The 15489-nt window shown below is 46.3% G+C and overlaps 1 pseudogene; it reads right to left on the bottom strand.

Moving 5' to 3' along the window:
- Nucleotides 1–5874: 5874 nt before the first annotated feature.
- Nucleotides 5875–5987, bottom strand: LOC116823252 (U6 spliceosomal RNA; annotated as a pseudogene).
- Nucleotides 5988–15489: the final 9502 nt, after the last annotated feature.

Here is a 15489-nt window from a genome sequence, read left to right as displayed (position 1 = left end):
AAGGTCTGTGAAGATGGAGCAGATGAGAAAATGCCACCAATGCGTTCTCCTGCATAGGTGAAGAAGTGCAAAAGTTTTGTATTGAAATTCCCAGATTCCAGACTTTGGTTTGTATCAGAAACGGGCCGACTGGCAACCAAATTTTCACCGAAGTGCAAGAACTTTTAAAGGAGAAAATGGGCCTGTTTTCCAGTGGAAACAAGCTAGTTTCTGAGCAAAACCAGCCTTCCGTGGTGAGGGAATGTAAGGCTATTTTTCAGGGGCAGACAGCTTTTGCCCCTAAAACAGGCTACTGGATGTTTGAGTCTTCTTCTTGCTATTTATATTAACAGCTAAGATGCCATCCATACACTTAATGAGAGATGTTCTCTGCCTCAAAGAACTTAGCCTGACTGGACTGTTGCAGATGAGGAAGCTGAGGCACAGACCAATTAAATGACTTGCCCAAGGTCACACAACGAATCTAGCCCAGATCCTCAAAGGTGTTTAGGCACCATTGATTTCAATGGAAGTTAGGAGCCCAAATATCCTTGAGGATCTGGACTTCTGTGGCTGGCCCTTTAAGGGGTCATGGATCTCATCCCTGCCTGTGACTCAGGCAGTGCTCCGCCCCAGATGAGGAAAATGAAGGTCACATGACCCAATCAGGTCTCTGGGCTAGATAAGGTAGAGGGCTGGGGAGAAACAGGGTGATGGCAGATGGCTGCTTGAAGAGGACGGCTGGTGGCCCTGAGAAGCTAGAGGAGAGCAAGAAGCAGGGAGAGGCCTGTGAAAGACACCAGGTGGGAAGGCTGGGAGTGCCCCCCCCCCAGGAGCTTGGGAGGGGCTGAGGGGAGAGATGGAAAGGATCCCAGGAAAGGCTAAAGCTGAGCTCAAAGGGTAAGCAGAAGAATTAGAGGAGAGAAGACAGACCCCTTCCAAAGGACTGGCTGGCCCCAGTTTGCAAATGGCACAGAGATTTTGTGTTGTGTGTCTTGGATCCAGGTATGCTTGGGGGGTTGACTCTTGGTAGTGATGTAGCTGGAGGGCCAAGGCACTGCAGCAGCCAAGCCAGGCCGTGCAGTTTTTTAGGAGCCCAGAAGAAGGGAGAAAACTGAGGCGGGGATGCTGCCATGAGGGGGCGCTCTGGAGGTTGTTATCCTGTTGCAGTGGCCAGTTGCGAACTGAGCCCAGGTCTCCTGAGTTCCAGTCCAGAGCCTTAACCACAAGACTCTCTACGGATGCAAAAATAACCTTTCATCAGTATTGCTTCTAAAGCACCAACTCATGAGGCATGGAGTGGCAAAAAATGTCCCTGCCCGACCAATGTGACAAAGCAAGTCTTGGAACGTGGAGTGATCTGTGGAATGAGGGCTAGTGAAAGATGGGTGGCTCACTGTCCGTGTGAAAAGATCCAAGCTATGCATTTTGGCTGTAGCTGTAGCTCTTCACAATGTGCCATAAACGTTAACTAATGAATCTTCCCAGCTCCTTGCATGAGACATGCATTATCCCCAAGGTACTGGGGGGCTCAGCTGAGAGGTTTTCACTTACCCAAGGCCTGCACAACAGGTGGCAAACCCTGCTCGGCTCACTCACATTGAGTAGTCCCATTGCGGTCAATGCAGTTACATGAAAGATGCATTTGGCCCATTTTGTCTGCCTAAAATTACTCATCTATTTGAACTGCATATTCTTTGGGGGCAGGGGCTGTGTTTTATGTTTGTACATGGCCCAGGATCCTGGTCCTGAGTGGGGCCCAGTGTTTCTCAAACTTGGGATGCCACTTGTGCAGAGAAAGCCCCTGGCGGGCCGGGCCGGTTTGTTTACCTGGCATGTCCGCAGGTCCGGGCAATCGTGGCTCCCACTGGCCGTGGTTCGCTACTCCAGGCCAATGGGAGCTGCTGGAAGTGGCATGGGCCAAGGGATCTACTGGCCGCTGTTTCCAGCAGCTCCCATTGGCCTGGAGCAGCGAACTAAGGCCAATGGGGGCCGTGATTGTCCGAATCTGCGGACGCGGCAGGTAAACAAACCGGCCCGGCCCACCAGGGGCTTTCCCTACACAAGCCGCAGAACAAGTCTGGGAAACACTGCTCTACAGCAATAGAAATGCTGATTATAGCATAAATTAGTATTATAAGGGGTTCTTCTTCGCACCCTGCCCTGAAATGGGGGTGTGCTGTTGCTGTGCATTTTAAAATGCCAGCAGTGTTCTGCCCCAGAGGTGGATGCACATCAGCAGTGGGTTATGGGGCGAATATACCATAGCAGAGTTTTCAGAGTACTGTCTGACAGCCGTCAGGACGAAGGGTGCTATCTAAATGAAAAACATTTGTCATTCTATAGCTATGGTGCAAACGCTGCAGCTTCAGATAGTACTGGATCCGAATCTGGAGCCGTTCCTGTGAAAAACTGTCATCTTTTTGTAAGATTGTTCATCTAGTTCCTACTGGCTGTTCTGCTATTTCACGTGCTCAGTCCCTGCTAGGTGGAGTGGCTGAGTCGTTTTTTGCTATACAGTAGACATACTTGCTGTACTGTCACTCCACAAATGTTAGTACAAGTTAAGTAAATAAGAAGCCTTTTCCTTCTAACCCCATTATATGTACAGTAACTCTTCACTTAAAGTCGTCCCGGTTAACGTTGTTGAGTTGTTACGTTGCTGATCAATTAGGGAACATGCTTGTTTAAAGTTGTGCAATGCTCCCTTCTAACGTCCTTTGGCAGCTGCCTGCTTTGTCCATTGCTTGCAGGAAGAGCAGCCTGTTGCAGCTAGCTGGTGGGGGCTTGGAACCAAGGTGGACTGGCAGCCCCCATATCAGCTCCCTGCTCCCCTAAGTTCCCTGTGCAGCAGCTGCCTAGCAGGCTAGCTATTGCAGCTGTCCCCCCCTCCCCCACTGCCTTGTGCTGCTCCTGCCTTGGAGCTGCTCCCCGAGACTCCTGCTTGCTGTGTGGGGAGGATGGAAGGAAGACAGAGGCTAATGTCAGGGTGTTCCCCTCACCCCTGCTCCTGCACCCTGCTTACCCCATCTTCCACAGAGCAGGGGGGACACACAACAGGGCTCAGGATGGAGGGAGCTTGCTTGCAGCAACTGAGGTCTCAGCAAGCTGGTCTAAAAAAGCAGTGTACTTAAATGGGAAATGCGCATCTCTCTCTCTCACACAGTGTGTATCTCTGTCTCTGCTAGGCGGTTTCCCCTCCCTCCATTCCTGGTGCCTTGTTGAGTGTGAGAGTTAACCACTGAGAGCTCAGCCAATTGCTATATATATATATACTAATATTTATATATGTCTTTTGTCTGGTGAAAAAAATTCCCTGAAACCTAACCCTCTCATTTACATTAATTCTTATGGGGAAATTGGATTAGCTTAACATCATTTTCTTGAAGTTGCATTTTTCAGGAACATAACTACAATGTTAAGTGAGGAGTTACTGTATTTTTGTACATCATGTACAATTGGTAGCCATAAGTGTGTGTTACATTCAGTGACCACTGAACTGGGGCCTGATCCTGCACATTTAAATCCATGCTCTGGGCCTCAATTCAGCAAAGCACTTAAGCGTGTAGTTAAGTGCCCCTGACTTAAGTTGGAATTATGCATGTGTTTAAAATTAAGCATGACCTTTGCTGAATGGGGATGGGATTACTTAAGCCTGTGTTTAACTCTAAGCACACAAGTGCTTTGCTGAGGCTGTGGAACTCATTGCCACAAGATTTCGCTGCAGTGTAGAGTGTGGCGAACTTTAATAAATCGTTGGTCATTAATACTGGTAACACTTATATTCAGAGTTACAGTAAGAATTAGAAGACAAACAACCCCATAGTCTGAAAGGGAGAAAAACTCATCCTTCAAGGAACAATAATACCTACATCTTATATAGTGCTTTTCATTAGTAGATCTCAAAACACTGCATGAAGGAGGTCAGTATCAATATCCCAATTTTTCAGCTGGGGAAACTGAGGCACAGAGCATGGACATGATTTGCCCAAGGTCACCCAGCAGCTGAGTGACAGAACAGGGAATAGAACAAAGTGCTATAGGCATTAGACAACACTTCATTTCAGCTCAATGCAGCCTAAAAACTCAAAAAGAACTCAGCATTTAATATTAAAAAAAAAATATGTTGTTTGAGTTCCAGCCAATCTGATGATCTTGGGAGCCTGATTCCTGGCTTTGAAATGCATGGGGGTGGCAATACTGTAAGTGTCACTAATTCTGGGGCCCTACATCAGACTCAAGTAGGGCCTGATGCTTGTGCTAGTCCCATGCACAGGGGTGCATCTTCCCCCAAGGGACCAAGCGTGGCAGAATCTGACCCTTAAATTGTATGGAGCAAAGTGCTTGTTGAATCTGGTTAAAAACCAGCCAAGGATGCATTTCAAATAGAGGGAGCGTCATATTGAAAGCTGAGATTTCCAGCTGAAGGGGTTTGGATCCCAACACTTAGGCAGCTTAGTAAACCTCAGCCTGAAAGTGCAACATGAAATGAAAGAGGCTTGTTCTTAAGAACCAAGTGAGTTTGCTGTGAGCTGAATTTTCAAAATGCACCAACACTTCTATACATCCTAGGAAAGCAATTCACTCAGGAAATGGTGGGGGCACCAAAATCAGAACTATTCCTGAGGGCTTGCTGGTCACAACACCTTCCCATTACTCTGTGCCAGGCTCTGACTGTCCAGAGAGAGTAATTGCGCATGTGCAGTCTAGCTGTGCGTAGTGTTAATGAAGAGTCCCGACTAGCTGCAGATTGGCATGGAAGGACTATAGTATACACCACAGCCACAATAAATAAATGAAATAGGCACTAGTTATTAGTGTGGGGCACTGGGAGTCAGGGCTTGTGGTTTTACTCTTGTTTTAGTAGTGATGTGGTCTGATTGCAACATGGGGCAGCATGACCTAGTGCATAAAGCACTGACTGGGGACTCAGATGAGTTGGGTTCAGTTCCTGCTCTGTCACTGGCTTGCTGGGTGACCCTGGGCAAGTTGCATCCCCTCTTTGTGTCTCAGTTTCCCCATCCATGAAATAGGGCTAAGGACACTGATCTCCTTTGTAAAGTGCTTGGAGATCTACTGATGATAAGAGCTAGGTATTACGATTAGAAGCTGGAATTTTCAAAAGGAAAAGTGAGGTGCCTAACTCACCTTGAAAGTCAGAGCTGGGTGTCTAACTCAGCTTTAACACAGATGGTCTAGGAGATGTGAGCGAGGCGTCCTTCATGCATCTGAGCGTGTCCCAGTGCGGCACGTAGCATAAACTCCCCCTCTGCGGGATCTAGCTGGCCTTTCCAAGCAACCAGCGAGCATGTGGCTACAGCCTGGGAAACTCTCTTTAATTTGTATCCACAAGGGTCCTTTGAAGACTCTACCAGCTGTTTGCTCTGCCATGACAGTGCGCTACCACCTGAGTGGGCCAGCTGCAGCAGTGCTGGGAAAGGGAAGGCAAAGCCAATGGAAGCAGAAGGGAAAAGCAGCACAAAGGGAAGACAGGCATGTGATAAAAGGAGCTGAGTTTGGGAGTCACGCCCAGTTCGTTTTGAAGAGATGAATGGCATCACATGCCTCTCCTGTGTGTGGAGCAGAGCAAAAATGGCTTCCAGTGGCAGATTTTCAGTCACGTGGGGAGGAAGGGGGAAATTGACTCATTAGGGTGACCGGATGTCCTGATTTTATAGGGACAGTCCCAATATTTGGGGCTTTATTTTACCTAGGCACCTATTGCCCCCCATCCCCGTCCCGATTTTTCACACTTGCTGTCTGGTCAGCCTTTGACTTATCATGGCGTACATGGTCAGCAGGAGGAAAGATAAAGCTAGTAAAATACAATGGAGCAGAGTCTGATTTGTGTTGTAGTTTGACTGAAGCAAGGAAGTGGCCAGCAGGATTTTTTTTTTTTTTTTTGAACGCTTTACGAATTTGCGTGTCATCTTTGCTTGGGGGCCATGCTAATCTTCTCTGTATCGTTCCAATTTTAGTTATAGTGGACCCTTTATTTCTGGAAACACAATTCACTGTTTTCTTTTGCTCCAGTTCCCTCTTCTGACTCCTTCCCTATGCTTCCCCTAGTGCTCACAAGTGTGTACTGCAGTTGCTCGCTTGGATTCTGATCCGCTAACCTTGGATGCATCTGGTTTTTCTATAGCGCTCTCACGCTGGAGATACCTCAGAGTGCTTCATGTTCACAGTCCCAGGCAGAGAAACTAGTGGCTACACAGCAGTGGAGGTGAAGCAGCCATGTTTGAGTTAGGCAAAAAGTACAAGGAATCCGCTGCCCTGCAAAATGGAGTGGGACAAAATGGCCTATCAGCCTAGGGACTGCTCTTTGGTTGCACTATATTTCAGTGGTAGAGCTGTAGGAAGGTACAAAATGAAGGTGGTGTTAAGCAATCAGGTACACAGAATATCTACCTGTATAACCTGAAACATAACTACGTGGAAATTAAAACAACCAAAGAATGGAACTATATACAAAACATCCAATCTACTGTGAAATGTATGGAATTCCCAATGAAATCTCAGCTATAGTGGGTCCCCTTGGGATATTCAGGATGATCTTTAGGAAGTGATCAGGTAAATGATGATGCTGATAGGCCTGGAAAGACAGACAGACTGATGCTGTATTCCTGACTCAGGCAAACCTCTCGGGGCCACGAGATTGGGGACCTTTGTCTTCACTTACTGTCTTTTTCCCCTCTCTCAAAAATAATGAAATGCAGAAAATGACATTAATGAGCCATTACGACTACAGATTTCAACATGCAGCTGTCAGCAAACGCTCAGGTTCTCACATGGGTGCTGGCTCGGCCATGTAGCGTAGATGAAGTGTTTCCTATCAGTGGTTAGGTTGTTAGAAGCTGCCTTAGAAACCTGAAGTAACCTCCTCCATCCTAGCTCCCTCCCCTTCCTGAAAAGAGACTATACTCACTTCTCTAGTTCTGCCCAGACACCCTGACAGGGCCCCCAGCCCTACCTCTCTGCCAGGTGTCCTCTCTTCTCAGCTGGTGTCAGTTGGTGAAGCTGCCTTGAGGATCCAGGCTTGCAAGTCTGTGGAGCCCCACTTGGGATGATGCTGGAGCGCTCCACAGGGAGGGAATGACCGTGGCTGTCACCTTCTGGGGAGTTGGGCTAAAGAAATGACATAAACAGGAGGGAAGGGCTGCCATGAGCATTGGCCTGCTGAATCCAGGGGATCATTTAGGGAACTGGGGTTAAAAAAACAACAACAAAACCTGGCTGGGGATTGGTCCTGCTTTGACCAGTGGGTTGGACTAGATGATTGACCAGTGGGTTGGACTAGATGATCTCCTGAGGTCCCTTCCAACCCTGATATTCTATGTTTCATACGACTGGATCGGTTTGGTCATTGTCATGTCCTGTATGAGCAGGGGAGAGCAAAGAGGGAACAGAGACCAGGAAAAGGGAGCCAGCACCATTCCTCTCCCCACTATCCCCAGGAACCTCCCTACATTCCACACCAATTTGGGCTCCCCTCACTTTAGCTGCCGAATGATTCATAGATTCATAGACTCTAGGACTGGAAGGGACCTCGAGAGGTCATTGAGTCCAGTCCCCTGCCCTCATGGCAGGACCAAATACTGTCTAGACCATCCCTGATAGACATTTATCTAACCTACTCTTAAATATTCTCAGAATGAGATCCACAACCTCCCTAGCAATTATTCCAGGTTAACAACCTGACATTAGGAGCTTTCTAATTCCAACCTTAAATCTCCCTTGCTGCAGTTTAAGCCCTATGCTTCTATGTTTTCATTAGATCTAAGAACAATTTTCTCCCTCCTTCCTGATGACACCCTTTTAGTACCTGAAAAATCATCATTCCCTCCAGTTTTCTTTTTTTTTTTTCTTTCCAAACTAAATAAACTCAGTTTTCAGCCTCCTTCTAGTCATGTCTCAAACTTTAATCATTCTTGTCTGTCTCTGACCCTCTCCAATTTCTCCAATCTTTCTTAAATGCAATGCCCAGAACTGACACAAACTCCAGTGAGCCTAACCAGCACAGAGATAGACGGATAATGACTTCTCGTTCTGTTTACAACATCACCTGTTAATGCATCCAGAATCACATTTGCTTTTTTCAACAGCTATCACACTGTGACTCAATTAGTTGTCCCACTAGACCCCAGCTCTTTCTGCCATACTCCTTCCTAGACATCTCTTCCATTCTTATGGGTGAAACTGATTGTTCCTTCCTAAGTGAGCACTTGCATTTGTCTTTATTTGAACTCATCCGTTACCTCAGACCATTTCTCCAATTGTCCATACATTTTGAATTTTACCGCCTCCAAAGCAGTTGCGAGTCCTCCCAGTTTGGTATCATCCGCAAACTTAATACGTACTTCTAGCCAACATCTAAGCTGATGAAAATATGAACAACCGTCCAAACAATCCCCCAAAACTCACTGTCATACTTTCAAAGACTGAGGCCATTAATAACCACTCCGAGTACGGTATCCAACCAGATGCACCCACCTTATAGTCAGCCCCATCTAATGATTGCCGTTATCATAAGTATCATGTGATACCTATCAAATGCCTTACAAAATCTAAGACCACATCACCGCTTCTCCCTTATCCACAAGACTCGTTATCTATTCAAAGAAAGCTATCAGATTGGCGCTTTACAGACTTGTTCTTTACAAACCATGCTGCATTCCCTATCACCCTACACCTCCAAGTGTTGCAAATATTCTTTAATTACTTGCTCCATTATCTTCCCTGCACAGAAGTTAAACTAACTGTCTAGTTCCTAGTGTTTTTATTCCCTTTTATAGATGCACTATATTCCCTTTTCCATCTTCTGAATCTTCCGTCTCCATACTTTCCAAATAAACTAGAGGCTCAGAACATCCTCTATAACTCTTGAGTTTCTGATCATCTCATCAGCCCGGTGATCGCCATCTAACTGTTCTAAGTGATTTTTAACTTGCTCTTTTTTTATTTTATCTTCTAAACCTACCCCCTTCCCATAAGCATTCACTATGTTAGACATTCCTTCAGACTTCTCAGTGAAGACCGAAACAAAGAAGTCATTAAGCATCTCTGCCATTTCCAAGTTTCCAGTTACTGTTTCTCCCTCCTCACTGAGCAGTGGGCCTACCCTGTCCTTGGTCTTCCTCTTGCTTCTAATGTATTGATAAAAAGTCGTCTTGTTTCCCTTTATTCCCATAGCTAGTTTAATTATTTACGTCAGAAGTAGACAATCAGGAGGTGGTTGAATGAGCTCTTCTTACAGGATAAGTCTCCCAGCACTTCCTGAATGAATCATGTGTGTCTGTCCCTTTATTTGGGTCTTTGTCATGTGTCCTGTGTTTGAGCCATGGTAGGTTGAGGGATGGCCAGAGGGATCATGGCATGAGCTGGGCTCTGCACTAAGGAGGGGAGATGTACTTAGTTTGTAAACTCTTTGGGGGCAGAAACCATCTCTGTTATGTGACTGCACAGCACTTAGCATGGTGGGGCCCTGACCCTTGATTGGGATACTGCAGTGCAAAAAGACTATACGCATTGACGAAGCAACAAAGAATGAGGAAGAGGGTTCTGCTTTGAAAAGAAGGCAGGAAGAGAAGGAAAATGGGAAAGTACACAGAGAAAGGAGGAAGGGAACAGTATGGGGATGCAGATGTAGCAGGTTGAAGACTGATGGAGAGGAAAAAGAAGGGAATATTACAATGGAAAAATAAGGAAAAAGAAGGGCCGGAAAAGACCCATCTGGCCTGCATTTCAACTGGTGAGTGTTATTTACTCCACCTTTTTATTTTATTGTATTTTCCCAGCAGGGACCTGCTTCTCCATAAATTTGGGAGAAAGGGGCAGGATGGCTGGCCCCAGCTGCTGCAGAGAGGATTTACTGTGGCTCTGATTGCTTCGTGCACTCTCTGTGGGATGGGTCTTTGTAAAAAATTACCTGCTGTTAGTGGCAGGTAATTTTTGTGTGTGGAAATTTCAATCCCAGCTTTGGAAATAATTAAAAGCAGAGGCCAAATAATCCTTGTCTTTTGTTAACCCCTTTGGTCTGAGGAGTGCAGAGTACACAGGGCCTGGCCCAACGCCGATTGAAATCAGTGGGCCCTGAATCCTGTGGGCCTAGAATCAGGGCTGCAAGGCTAGATTGTGCCGTTTAGCCATAACCCTCCATTGGGGGTGGGTGCCGTGGAGATGCACTGCAGATAGGAGCATTTGGTGAAATGCCTCCTGAAGCTCTCTGGTTGCGCTGTTCAGTCTGAGACATCCCTGCAAGGAAAGGACACCTTTCCCCATCCCACCTAGCCAGGCACCTCCCATTAGCTGGCACACAGAGCAATGACACCATAGGTCTGCATACTTCTGTCATAGCTTCCTACTCAGATTTGAACCTTAGTGTTCATAAATTGAGAAGCTAGCATGAACCCTCTAAGCTTAATTACCAGCTTTAGATGCTACGCCTATGTTTTGTCAACGTTTATGTGAGCGAAGCCGGGAGTGCAATCCATTGAACGGGCGAGATACTATTGGACGATGGTATAGAGGACAAAGATAATGAGTATACGAACTATCTATATTGATATTTCGCTGCCACCCAGCAGTGATTTCCAGGGCTTGCTCCTCCTGGGTCCCTCAAAACCTTCCTGCGGGGACCCGCCAAATCCAAGAGGCTTCTGAGTCTACACCTAAAGGGAAACAACCTCCTCCCACTATGTCTCTCATCGCTTATCATCCCCCAGCTATTCCCTTCCCTGGGTTATCCTGGGCAATACTGTACTTTAAACTCGCCTTGAATAAGCAAACACAACACGAGGGCTAATTACCCTTCCCCACCTCTTAGTCTTCCCCTTGAGGCGATGCAGATTCAAACTAGCAAGCTAAACACAAAGAGATTTCCCCCTCCCTTACGTATTGCTCTTACCTTAACCAGAGAAAACTCAAACAGGTTTTAAAAAGAAAGTCTATTATTAAATATATATAATGATAAGACATAAAATGTTTCTCTGTAAAACAGGTGAAGACAAAGATACAGGATCAATTGCTGAAAGAAAAAATGAATAACGCAGGCTTATTACATATCAGTAAGAGATACAATAACATTCCTCAAGCAAACACACACATAAATAAAAAAAAAACAGCTATTGTTTTCTACCTTTGTAACTGCCACAGCTTTGAATCGAAAGACTTAAACTTGAAGATAGAAAGACCCTCTACATTAGCTGAGAGCCCAGACAAAAGAACAGACCCCAAAAAATTTCCGTCCCTGAGCGTTGAAAAATCCGGTTTCCTGATTGGTCCTCTGGTCAGGTGTTTGGTTCCCTTTGTTAACCCTTTACAGGTGAAAGAAACATTAACCCTTAGCTATCTATTTATGACAACTTCTTGCCACTCCCGCCCCCTTCCTGGTACATTGCTTCCAGGAGGAGTGTCTCTTTGATGCTTAGGGACTGCAGGTCTGTCCAGCCGCTACATAGGCCACATGTGACCTGCCACCCTTTCGCTTTCACTGCAAGGCCAATCTTCTTCCTTACATCTGGGCACTGGGAGTTCTGACTGAGTAAAGATTGTAGGACTTGGCCCCAGTGATGGGGATTTAAAATGGGCAACAGAACTAAGGGAGTGGTTGGTGCCAGTCTGCCAGCAGTTTGCCTGGAAGGAGATGAATGCTCCTCTAGCCACCAGAATGTCACTTCTCATCCAGGCAGCAGGACTGGAGGTCCCTTTTGTTGAGCACTGCAGTAGCTGGGTGATTGCTAGCATTGCCAACTAGCAGCTCTGCATCCTGTGGATGACATAGTAACTGGAGCTGCTTTGGTTGCCACCTGCTTTCACATGATTGGCTTAGGGGTTTGCTTATTTGTCTCTTTCCTCCTGTCCACCACGACACAATGTTGCCAATTGATATTTGGTGCTTCTTCTTAAAGCCCCAGCTCCTGGAGTCATGGGGTTATGTTAGACTCTCCTGTTCATTCAAAAATGTGTTCCCGGCCCTTGTGGTTGCAGAGAAAAGCTTGAAAACATGACCCCTAAAGGATCAAATACATTTTAGGGTCTTCTTTGTCCTCTAGTATTTTTAAAATCTCATGATTTTAACCAGTTTTGTGATTTTTTTTTTTGCGGGGGAGGGGGACAGGCAAATCATGGTTTCTGATATTTGTGGTTGGTGATGCTGCTGACAGCGCTCATGTGACTGCCAAGAGAATGTGAAAGATAGCACTAAACACTATCACATAATATAGGACAATACAAGGGGTCAACAGGATCTGTGCAACTTTTTTAAATAAGATGGAATCATAGTAATAACTTGCACTTCCAGAGCCCTTTTTGTCCCAAGAATCCCAAATAACTTTACAGTACCTAGTTTGTAAAAGTCTGTATATACAAAGAAATCTCACTACCTGTGATTGAAATGCTGCCACCTCTGAGGTGGGACATAGCAGCTGATTTTTAATTACTGCGAGTATTTAGCATTGTTTTTATATATTTAATTAGACCAGATAGGTTTCAAGCAGTCCAAGCCTCAGTGCAGGTGATAGCATGCACAAGGAATGAATGGAAGGTGGGCAATGAAGGCAAACCATCACTGAGATAGAAGAAACTTAGAGTATCGTTCACAAATGCCTGAACATGCTCAGAGATGTGGAATCTGCAAGAGTACAGGACTTCATCAGACTTGGTATAGAAACTCCCTACTTTAATAGTCAGTCAGGGGCCCATGCCTCCTCCCCCCTTGGGCATCAGTAGAGAATGCTATTTGATTTGTGGCCTGTGACCATTGCAAGGAAATCAAGGCAGTGCATTTCTGCAAAAGCACTGTATAAGATAGGAAGCAATACAGGTTTATCATTGTAAACAACAATTATAGCAGCGCCTAGAGGCCTCAAGTGTAGTTTGAAGGACATGGGTTGGCCAGGGGATGTGAGCTCTTAGGGATAAGGAGAGCAACTTTCCAAGTGACTGTGACAGCCCAGAGGAGAGCGGTCTGGAGACAGGGGCTGTGACCAGCTGGAATGATTCCTGAGAGGTTCCCAGGAACAATAGAAGGTGGAGAGGACAGAGGATGTCCCATGGAGCAGAGGTTTCCTCGACTGATGTCTGAGGCCCTTGGCACTGTGCTTTCCAGTGTTCCCTTGCGCTCCCCCATCTGTTGAGTCCACCTGTTGTCTGTCATATGCTGTAAGCTGTATGGAGCAGTGACCATCTCTGTGCAGTGCCTAGCACAATGAAGCTGGCTTCTGGGTGCTACCGTAATGCTTCTTTTAGTGTACCTCTTGTACTAGTTATGGAGGTTAAACCTGGACAGAGGTTGTGAAATGATATTGCTGGACTCTTCTTGTTCGTGTTTGACTGTGTGTGCTTGGTAGTTAATGAACGACCATTTTTAACTGCAAATTTCTGGCCTTGGGTTTATTTGGCCAGGCCCCTTGGGATATCTCACAGGGTGCAACCAGCCCAATATGTTATCTCAAAACCTATTGTTCCATCCAGTCCAGAGGGTCCAAGGCTGGTTATAGATCTCCTTAGCGAGGACACACCAAGGAATCTGCTTTGGCTGACTCAAATACAGACTAAATTATCTGGACATAGTGGTAAGAAAGGCCAGACTTGAGCTGATAACTAGGAATGAATGGGTGTGTCATATACCACTGGAAAGGAGACTTCCTCCCCTCTAGATTTGCATAAAGGACTTGAATTTGGGCAATGATCTCTGGAACTGGAATACTAACTTTGAAGAGCTGGACTTTAATAGCTCCTAGACAGGTCCTTCCATGTGATCATTTGCAAAGTACATTGCCCTGCATCTTCAGTACTTACGATCTTGATGTCACGAAAATGTTGCTAGGCGAATATAACCGTACGAATAATCATGCAGTTAATTTCTGAGCATCTCTGGACTCTTGGCAAATCTTATTTAAGCCTTATAGTGCTCATCAGAGGCATTTGGTGATCAGCGGGTGCATTCAGAGGTGATGTCATTCTGGGTTTTGTATACTGCACCTTTAGATATAGAAGATACTGCCCAGCTGTGAGGCAGCTGCCATATTTGAGATTAGATGTAGCATGTTACAGAAAGAGCCACTTTGCCCTTTCTCCTTCCTGGAGACTTTTTAGTTATTCATTCTTGGTTGCTTTCCTTAACTTGAAACAGAAGTCACCTAGATTGAGAAATCCATAATGTGCTCTTGGGGTATGGGGAAGAAAACCAGCTGAGACTTACCCAGGTTTATGGCTAGGGGAAGGGACTTGCCCAAGATCAGACATCATGGCAGTGGCTAAATTGGGAATAACACCTGGAAATCTCAACTACCTAACCACTGGACTATGCTGCCTCCTCATGCTCACATAACCGTTTGGCTGGAACACTATGGGAGTGATGTTGATAAAATTCGTTCCCCTTGACAAATCCAGTTGGTCTGGGTGGATATGGAGAGGGGGATTTGTCTCTCCTGAACGCTAGGTGCTCCTCAGTTCTATCTTTGTTAATGGAACAACTTGCTGTATGGTGCCAAAGTTCCTCTCGGCTATGGTAAGTCTCGTAGGGGTGAGGGCAGTCTGTGCCTGCTGTTCCTGCAGAGCACCTGGCTCTCAGCTGAGCTTGGGGAAATGACACAGCAAGGGCGAATGCTAGAGTGTGTAGAAGGGCTTAAGCTGTGGACGGCAGAATGTTCCCTGGAGTCAGGGCTCAGGCATATCACAGTGCTGTGGTGGCAGAGGCTGAGAGACGTTACATGCCTCGCTCTTGGCATGGCAAAGCATTGCCCGGCAGAGCTCTTGTGGAGCATTCAGGCAGGTTCATCCAGACAGGCTCTTTCTGCAACGAGCTCTGCAAGCGACTTTGACTTCTTCACTGAGAAAATGGCCTCTGTTAGAGCTGGTCTCCTGGGGCAAGCAGGGAGCGACGGAGCAAGAGGGTGTAAATGCACCTGCTCTTCTGGTTGGGTTGGATAATATCTCTCTGTGTGATATCCAGAGGAGCTTAGGGAAGGATCCCACTGATGGAGCCTGGCTCTGTCTTGGCATGGGGAGCCAACAATTTGGCATTATTCTATTGGCTGGGTTCTAGTATCAGTGTCTTTTTCAGCAGGGAGGATGTTGGGGCAGCTGAGAGATTCTGAGGTTTCCCCTTAAGTGCTTCAGAGCAATTGGGGCCCTACACAGCTAGTGCCCAGCCTCAAACCTCTGTGTCTGAGGGAATGGCAGAAATATCTGCATCTAACGGGCATCTCCAACATAATCCAATCCATTTTGGGCTGCTAAGCAGAAACCCCGTTGGCCTGGGTGATGGTTGGTCTTAGAGTGATAGATCTGTGGAGAGCTGTTGCCTCTGTCAGCTGCTTTCGATAACACTGATCACAAGCGGCTGCTAACTCCACGCTAGGTACTGGCTGGGGTATATGGAATGCTCTGGAATGGTTCCACTCTCCTTATTGCATAGTGGTCGGTGTAATTGGCTAAGGGTCACCTGCTTTGAGCACATAGGTGGGGGAGCCATGCATGTGGAGTCCAACCCAATGGGGGCTTTCA

This window comes from Chelonoidis abingdonii, chromosome 7 (assembly GCF_003597395.2).
Source record: "Chelonoidis abingdonii isolate Lonesome George chromosome 7, CheloAbing_2.0, whole genome shotgun sequence".
NCBI classification, from domain to species: domain Eukaryota; kingdom Metazoa; phylum Chordata; order Testudines; family Testudinidae; genus Chelonoidis; species Chelonoidis abingdonii.
Note: the sequence above shows the minus strand (reverse complement) of the source record. Positions and strands in the feature narration are given on the sequence as shown.